General features: G+C 53.9%; 2 pseudogenes; both read left to right on the top strand.

The window, feature by feature from the left end:
• The first annotated feature begins 857 nt into the window (after positions 1-857).
• Positions 858-2,531, top strand: LOC123157738 (pre-mRNA-splicing factor SYF1-like; annotated as a pseudogene).
• Positions 2,532-3,272: 741 nt separating this feature from the next.
• Positions 3,273-5,873, top strand: LOC123157737 (pre-mRNA-splicing factor syf1 homolog; annotated as a pseudogene).
• Positions 5,874-6,000: the final 127 nt, after the last annotated feature.

The raw sequence follows: 6,000 nt of genomic DNA, 5'->3' as shown, positions 1-6,000 counted from the left end.
ACAAATCCTAATCTCAAAATATGTCAACTCAACAAGTACCTTTGGAGATACCTATAGAGCACCTTTATAATCACCCAGTTACGTTGTGACGTTTGGTAGCACACAAAGTGTTCCTCCGGTAAGCGGGGGTTACATAATCTCATAGTCATAGGAACATGTATAAGTCGTGAAGAAAGCAATAGCAACATACTAAACGATCAAGTGCTAAGCTAACGGAATGGGTCAAGTCAATCACATCATTCTCCTAATGATGTGATCTCGTTAATCAAATGACAACTCATGTCTATGGTTAGGAAACTTAACCATCTTTGATTCACGAGCTAGTTAAGTAGAGGCATACTAGTGATACTATGTTTGTCTATGTATTCACACTTGTATTATGTTTCCGGGTAATACAATTCTAGCATGAATAATAAACATTTATCATGATATGAGGAAATAAATAATAACTTTATTATTGCCTCTAGGGCATATTTCCTTCAGGTGCGACCAGGGAAGGACGGTGGTTTGATGTAAAACCAGCCTGCCCCATCTGTGACAAAGGTGAGGGAGCCGAAGGTCAAGCTCTCTCCTGGTGGGAGGTTGCCAGACATGATGGACAACACCATATGATAAACAATATGAACATAATCCTTAGAAATCTTGCATCTATGTTCCTTTGAAACGATGCTCAGCGTAGGAAAAATCCCATATATAAAAATCCTACAAAATTGTAAACCAAATAAGCCCTAAAAAATACAAAAATGCTAAAATTCAGATTTTTAGGCATGGTAAATCTAACGCTTTCCTATGGCAAATTATGTTGATGGTAATTTTTTTAGTGAGCATGACAATCCCTAGCAGAAACACTTAACATGATGGCGGAAGTTGCTTCGCGCCAACCGAAAGGGTATCCGGCAAAATTGGGTGGATTCCCACACATATGGAGGAATTGGGCTCACGGATGCGGGACCCCACAAATTTTTTTCTGGGATGGCCCGATTTGAAGCATCCGTTCCTGTCGGGGATATGAAATGGATCCCGCAAACCGGCAGTTATTATAATGGATGGCCCGATTTACAGGATCTGCTAGCACTTCGAGCACGCCATGGCCAACGCGGAGCTCGAGCTTAGGCAAGCGGACACCGTCGACGTCCAGGACTGCTGGCTTACGGATCGGGACAACACAGACTTGACGATGGCGAGGCTCGAGCGGCTGCTCGAACTCCGGCCGGAGCTGCTCAACAGCGTGCTGCTGAGGCAGAACACGCATGACATCCAGGCATGGTACGAGCGGGCCAAGATCTTCCACAAGGACCCCGCGAGACACGCCGCGACCTACTTGGAGGCCGTCAGGATCGTGGATCCGGCGAAGGCGACGAGGAAGCCGCCGCACACGCTCTGGCTAGCGCTGGCCAAGATTTATGACGACCGTGACAGCGTCGACTGCGCCCGAGACATCCTCCACAGAGCCACGCAGGCAAACTTCACGGCGGCGGAGCATCTTGCCGCGGTTTACTGCGAGTGGGCCAATATGGAGCTGAGGCACCAGGATCCCTAGAGGGCCATCGATCTCATCCGGCAAGCGACCACGCCACCATCGATCGAGCCCATGACGCGCGCCGCTACTGCCGGCAGCGAGGACGTTCGGGCGAAACTGCACTGGTGTCTCAAGTTGTGGCTCATGTACCTGGACCTTATGACAACACACGGGTCACTCAAGTCCATCTGCGCCGTCTACGAAAAGATGCACGACCTCGACGTCATTACGCCATTGCTGGTGCTGGACCACGCGACCCTGCTTGAGCAGCACAGCCGGTTCGAGGACGCGTTCCGTGTGTACGAGCGAGGCGTCAAGTCCTTCAAGCCCCCACAGGCCGACGCCATATGGGAGGCGTACCTGACGAGGTTTGTCCAGCGGCACGGGAAGAGCAGGCCGGAGAGGGTGCGGGACCTGTTCCAGGCAGCCATCCTGTAGTCGCCGCCGGAGAGGAAGAAGGTCGTGTACCTCAGATACGCGAGGTTCGAGGAGCATTTCGGCCTCACAAGCTGCGCAATGAAGGTGTACGAGGACGCCGCGAGCGCCGTCCCCACCGGCGACAGGCTCGGCGTCTACGAGGTGTACGTCGCGCGGGCTACCAAGCTCTACGGCCTTCTGAAGGCGAGGGACGTGTACCGCCGACATTCATCGGCGGCGGGCTTCTTGACGAGGGCGCGAGGGCGATGTGTGTCGGGTTCACCGACGTCGAGATCGGGCTCGGCGAAGTCGCGCGTGCTCGAGTGTTGTACACCTACGCGGCGGCCTTCGCGGATCCCAAGGTTTGCCCTGAGTTTTGGAAGTGGTGGAACGACTTTGAGGTGCTGCACAGCGACGAGGGTATGTTTAAGGAGATGCTCCGTGTGGAAGGACGATGGGCGCTGTTGCCAGAGACGGAGCAGGGGCGCGGGGTGAGATCTGCACCAAAGCCGACGTGGTGGAGCAGGGGCTGCGCCCGTGCGCCGGCCAACGTTTCGACGGTGCTCAGCAATGCAAGCGGATATGTCTAGTGTAGTTGCTTCTTTTTTCTCCTTGTCACTTGACATGACACGTTAGTTGTGTTGTCCGGTTCTAGTACGTGCTATCTCCAGATCGTTGATGTATCATGTATGTACTCACATTCTTGAGCACATTTTTGCGTGAAATGTACTTCCTCCGCACTAGTGTCAAAAACGTCTTAAATTATGAGACAGAGGGGGTACTGTTTCGAGTTTGTTTACTAATCTTGAAATTTTGCATGATCAGATGATTTTGATTTGGGGGGGGAGGGGTGTCATTGCTAGTGAATGGGTCTGGATCACCGTCACTCCCAAGGGATCTCCATTTTCATCGAAATCGTTGACCGCCTCGCGCCCAAGGGCTGCAAGGGGGTTGGTTGTCAAACGGGTTTGGCGTCGGCGTCTCCGTTAGTTGGTCCTGGTTCCCTCACCGCGCCTGTTGTGTGGCGATCTTCGTTGTGTTTCTCTGGAGTTGTAACTGGGCTACCATGGTGGCCTGCTTGAGGGCCCTCCATGGTTCATATGTGGGGTTATTTCCTAGTAAGGGTGTGTCCAGCACCCACAATGCCCTGTTTGTGATCTTTGATGATAGTTGGTGTCATCGTTGTTCTGACGAGGCTCAATGTCCCGGCCCCGAGAGTCATGAACTCCCGAGAGTCCGGTAATGAGGATGTTGGAACCGATGGGGTTCCGCCAAATTAGTGTGGAAGACGTGGTGCTGATGGAATGATACTTAGTGGCTCAGAGGTTGGGGGGCCATGGACGATGGAACCACGCGAGTTGTCCCGGATCCGTTGGTGTTGGTGACGATTGGAGTCATAGTTGGTGCTGAAGATCCGCTGCCCGTTGAGCCACCCGAGGCATTCATGAGAACCTGCTCCAGGGAGATTGCCTTTAAAGGTTCGTCACCATCCTGGTTGGGGCCGTTTTTAGGCTTGCACCCGTCTCCTCGCCTACCTCCGTCTGCTTAATGAAGATGATGCTAGGCGCTGTATCATCGCCGTCTTTTGTTTTCGGAAGAGAGACGAGGGTAGCAAAGCTCAGATACAACACACGGGCGTCCTAGTTTTTTGTTGTAAGGTCGATGCAACTTTTCGAACTCAAGGCCGGAATACGAACTTCGGTCGTGAAGTTTGTCGATGCGAGGTAGTCGTCCTTTTAAGCCCGAGGCTGGTGGTATTGGTGACATGGGCTCTGATGGGAGCATGCCTATGGCCAGATAGGGCGGTGGAACACGGAGTCGAAGATCACCATAGAGGTCGATGACGAACCTGAGCGACCCAAAGAAGGTGGTGCGACCAGGGAAGGATGGTGGTTTGATGTAAAACCAGCCTGCCCCATCTGTGACAAAGGTGAGGGAGCTGAAGGTCAAGCTCTCTCCTGGTGGGAGGTTGCCAGACATGATGGACAACACCATATGATAAACAATATGAACATAATCCTTAGAAATCTTGCATCTATGTTCCTTTGAAACGATGCTCAGCGTAGGAAAAATCCCATAGATAAAAATCCTACAAAATTGTACCCCAAATAAGCCCTAAAAAATACAAAAATGCTAAAATTCAGATTTTTAGGCATGGTAAATCTAACGCTTTCCTATGGCAAATTATGTTGATGGTAATTTTTTGAGTGAGCATGACAATCCCTAGCAGAAACACTTAACATGTTAGCGAAAGTTGCTTCGCGCCAACCGAAAGGGGATCCGGCAAAATTTGGTGGATTCCCACACATATGGAGGAATTGGGCTCGCGGATGCGGGACCCCACAATTTTTTTTGGGATGGCCCGATTTGAAGTATCCGTTCCTGCCGGGGATATGAAATGGATCCCGCAAACCAGCGGTTATTATAATGGATGGACCGATTTACAGGATCCGCTAGCACTTAGAGCACGCCATGGCCGCCGGCTCGAGCTCAGGCAAGCGGACACCATCGACGTCCAGGACTACTGGCTCACGGATCGGGACATCACAGACTTGACGATGGCGAGGCTCGAGCGGCTGCTCGAACACCGGTCAGAGCTGCTCAACAGCGTGCTGCTGAGGCAGAATCCGCACAACGTCCAGGCGTGGTATGAGCGGGCCAAGATCATCCACAAGGACCCCGCGAGACACACCGCGACCTACATGGAGCCCGTCAGGACCGTGGATCCGGCGAAGGCGGCGGGGAGGCCGCCGCACACACTCTGGCTGGCGCTGGCCAAGATTTACGACGACTGTCGTAGCGTCGACTGCGCCCGAGATGTCCTCCACAGAGCCATGCAGGCAAACTTCATGGCGGCGGAGCATCTCGCCGTGGTTTTCTACGAGTGGGACAATATGGAGCTGAGGCACCAGGATCTCGAGAGGGCCATCGATCTCATCCGGCGAGCGACCACGCCACCATCGATCGAGCCCACGACACGCGCTGCTGCTGCCGGCGGCGACGAGTTCGAGCGAAACTGCACCGGTGCCTCAAGTTGTGGCTCATGTACCTGGACCTTGTGACAACACACGGGTCGCTTGAGTCCAGCTGCGCCGTCTACGACAAGATGCACGACCTCGGTGTCATCATGCCATTGCTGGTGCTGGACCACGTGACCCTGCTCGAACAGCACAGCCGGTTCGAGGACGCGTTCCGTGTGTACGAGAAGGGCGTCAAGTCCTTCAAGCCCCCACACGCCAACGCCATATGGGGGGCGTACCTGACAAGGTTTGTCCAGCGGCACAGGAAGAGCAGGCCGGAGAGGGTGTGGGACCTGTTCCAGGCCGCCGTCCTGCAGTCGCCGCCGGAGAGGAAGAAGGCCATGTACCTCAGATACGCGAGGTTCGAGGAGGATTTCGGCCTCACGAGCCGCACAATGAAGGTGTACAAGGATGCCGCGAGCGCTGTCCCCGCCGGCGATAGGCTCGGCGTCTACGGGGTGTACGTCGCGCGGGCTACCGAGCTCTACGGCCTTCTAAAGGCGATGGACGTGTACCGCCAGGAGATCGTCGATGGCGGGCTGCCCGACGAGGGCGCGAGGTTGATGTGCGTCGGGTTCGCCGACCTCGAGATCAGGCTTGGCAAAGTCACACGCGCTCGGGCACTGTATGCCTATGCGGCGGCCTTCACGGATCCCTAGGTTTGCCCTGAGTTTTAGAAGCGGTGGAACGACTTTGAGGTGCTGCACGGCGACGAGGGTACGTTCAGGGAGATGCTCCACGCGGAAGGACCATGGCGGCCGTTGCCAAATATGGAGCAGGGGTGCGGGGTGAGATCCGCACCGACGCCGGCATGGTGGAGCAGGGGTTGCGCCCGTGCCGGCCAACGTTTCGACGGTGCTCAGCAATGCAAGCGGATACATCTAGTGTTGTTCTTTCTTTTTCTCCTTGTCACTTGACATGACATGTTAGTTGTGTTGTCCGGTTCTAGTATGTGCTATCTCCAGATCATTGATGCATCATGTATGTACTCACATTCTTGAGCACCTTTTTGGGTGAAACGTACTCCCTCCGTACTAGTGTCAA

The sequence above is a fragment of the Triticum aestivum genome, chromosome 7B (genome assembly GCF_018294505.1).
Source record: "Triticum aestivum cultivar Chinese Spring chromosome 7B, IWGSC CS RefSeq v2.1, whole genome shotgun sequence".
Lineage (NCBI taxonomy): Eukaryota > Viridiplantae > Streptophyta > Magnoliopsida > Poales > Poaceae > Triticum > Triticum aestivum.
This window is presented reverse-complemented; position numbering and strand designations above follow the sequence as displayed.